Below are 3147 nucleotides of genomic sequence, written 5' to 3'. Positions count from 1 at the left end.
TATCATTTGGAGCTCACTTATTTTCATTCTTGGATCCTAATGTTGAAAAATTATATAATTATAAATGGTTTCACCAAATATTTTAAGTTAATAATAGACCACAACATTTAATAATAAGTACTAAGTATTATAAACCTATTACATGCTGACTATGCAAACTGACTGTGAAAAATATAGATAGCAAAAGATAGGTAGGTAGATAGATAGATAGATAGATAGATAGATTAAATAGGGGGCACAGCCTCAGGTCCCCCATAAAGTCCCACCAGGTGGGGTGCAGCCTTAGGGCCCCTATCAAGCCCCGCCAGGTGGGGTGCTCAGCCTCAGGCCGCCCAGCACACGTTGGGTGGGGGGTGCAGCCTCAAGTCCCCCAGAGCACCCTCAGGCCCCCCAGCCCAGCACCATGGCTAGGGGGATGGCCTGAGGTACCCCGTCCTGGCGCCGGGGTGGAGGGGACACCTTGAGGTCCTCTGTCAAGCCCTGCCAGGTGGGGGGCACAGCCTCAAGTCCCCTGCCCTGGCCCAGCACCACGCAGCCTGAGGCCCCTGCAGATTGCTCATTAAGGCTCATTATGGGAACTCAGCCTATGCTGTGGGTGCAGCCATCTTGTGTTACGGAAATCCCACCTCTGCTGTGGGCACTGGCATCTTTGTGATGGTGTGATGGTCAATTTGTGTATTCCCTCTTTATTATATAGGATATATATGCAAACTGTTCCACATACATTACTATTTTCCTTGTTCAGAAGAGACTCAGAGAGCTAAAATAACTTACCTAGGAATAAGCATCCCATTAGCAGCAGAGCCAGGATTCTGACTCTCTCAGATCTAGTTCTGACACCCATATTTTTTGCACACTGCTTATCGTTTCTAACATTTCTATTTTGACTTGTATGTAATGAGCATTTCCCACTCTCTATGCTCCCACTCCTATGTCAGTGAACACTGCAGAGGGAGATCACAAATCTATGCTGTCTAGACAGGCTACACACTCCTGCCACTTACTGTAATAAGTCCATTTTTATCTGCTCCCTCTCCTCTATATTGTGGGCAGCCCAAGAGGAAAAGTGTACATCATTCATCTTTATAAATATGTCACTTAAAATTTCATCTATTTTGTAAATGAAATAAAATTACATCTTGAGCCAGGATGAAATGGCAACATAAAGAAGACACTATGCATATACCCATTCCTCTTACATAGCTGAGTACACAGGACTTTGCTGAGTCTACTCACAAAGATGAAAAATAACCTCACCTTAGTTACTAGTAGGCACTTCTTATTTCATTTATTAACAGGCCTGCTGGGCAATGTTTACTTCATAATGACAGCCTTCTGAGTGTGCCTCTCCACAAAGGTTATGTTCTACTGTGATGTCATCCATCACTGCCAATTACAAACAAGATGGATGTAGCAACACTAAGATTAATGGGGCTTCAGAATATCTCCTATGTGCCCAACAATCCCAAGTTGCCTTTGAAGAATCATGTCATTGAATAGTGGATTTAAGAAAGCCACAAATATTTGGAAAATCATCCATGAATATAGATCAAGGTGACTTTATAGAAATATTTATTGTAAAAAATCATTTTGAAGAAATGTCAAATTGTGTGGAGAACTCCAAGAATGAAGAGTTTAACTGTTAAAGGAATTCAATGTATAGCAGGAACTCTAGGGTGTCAAAGGAATATCTATTTCCCTCTTCTTTCTGAACATACAGCTAAGACTATATTTTCCAACCTTCCCTACAATTAGGTGTGGCCATGTGCCTGAACTTCAGTCAATGGAATAGGAGCAGAATATGATGTGTCCCTTCTACACCCAGCCATAAATTCTCTCCATCTGTTCCTTCAGGACCTTTTTCCCTTTCTGCGTTGGAACAATCATCAAAGTCACATGTTGAAGATAACAGAGCTGCCAGAATACTTGAATCTTGAATGACTGTGTAAACAGTCTCCCCAATCTTAACCCTGACAACTTATGATGTTAATAAAACTTTATATGAGCATGAAACTAAGTTCTGTTGCCCTGAGCTATTATGTTTTCTGCAGTTTTGTCTACTCTAACAAAGAAATTTGAAGTTGGGTGATGCACTAACAAAAGAGAGAGACTAAAAAATGATTTAGAAATAAAATATTAGGTGGTGAGAATATAGAATTAATAGGATGAAAAGAACAAGAGCATATTATGCAGTGACAAAACTTAAGTAAAACTGTGACCTGTAATACCATGGAAGACAGACCATTTATATAGTTACTGAACCCAAAACTGTAGGGACATGATTAGGGGGGAAAAAGAGTTTTCTTTCCCCACCTCTTATGCAACAGTTATATTGAGTGTCAGTTAATTTATTCTTCAAATATATTTTTTTATATATTTTAATAGTATTTTCTAATTATATTATAAATTTATAGATAGAGAGATAGATAGATGATAGATAGATGATAGATTCTTAAATACATGCATATAAAGGGTGAGGCAAAAGTAGGTTTATTGTTGTTCATATGGAAAATAATATAATAATTAATACATAATAATACAAGAATAAACTGTGTTTTGTGTACTTACAACTGTAAGCCCACTTTTGCCTCATCTTGCATTATTTCCTGGTTTTAGTAGATAGTCATAACTAAAGAACTAATTAAAAATTGCTCAGTGGTTAGAGCATTGCCTGTGCACCAAAAGGGTCACAGATTCAATTCCCTGTAAGAGAACATGCCTGGGTTGAAAGTGCCCTCCTAGAGGTTCTCTCTCTCTCTCTCTCTCTCTCTCTCTCTCTCTCTCTCTCTCTCTTCCTCCCTCCCTCCTTCTCTCCCTCCCTCCTTTCCACTCTATGAAAAAAGCAATGGGAGCCCTAGCTTGGCTCAGTGGATAGAGTGTTGACCTGCGGACTGAAGGGTCGTGGGTTCGATTCCAGTCAAGGGTTTATGCCTGGGTTTTGGGCCCCAGTAGGGGGCGTGCAGAAGGCAGCCGATCAATGATTCTCTCTCATCATTGATGTTTCTATCTCTCTCTCCCTCTCCTTTTCTCTCTGAAATCAATAAAGATATATATTTTTTAAATCAATGGGGAAAATATCTTCAGGTTAGGGTTAACAAAAAGAAATAATTAAAAATTGATTGTTTATGGAGTCAAGACAGTCTCTTC

The sequence above is a fragment of the Myotis yumanensis genome, unplaced genomic scaffold (assembly GCF_028538775.1).
Source record: "Myotis yumanensis isolate MYYU_CA2020_CCGP unplaced genomic scaffold, mMyoYum1.0.hap1 SCAF_1, whole genome shotgun sequence".
Lineage (NCBI taxonomy): Eukaryota > Metazoa > Chordata > Mammalia > Chiroptera > Vespertilionidae > Myotis > Myotis yumanensis.
This window is presented reverse-complemented; position numbering follows the sequence as displayed.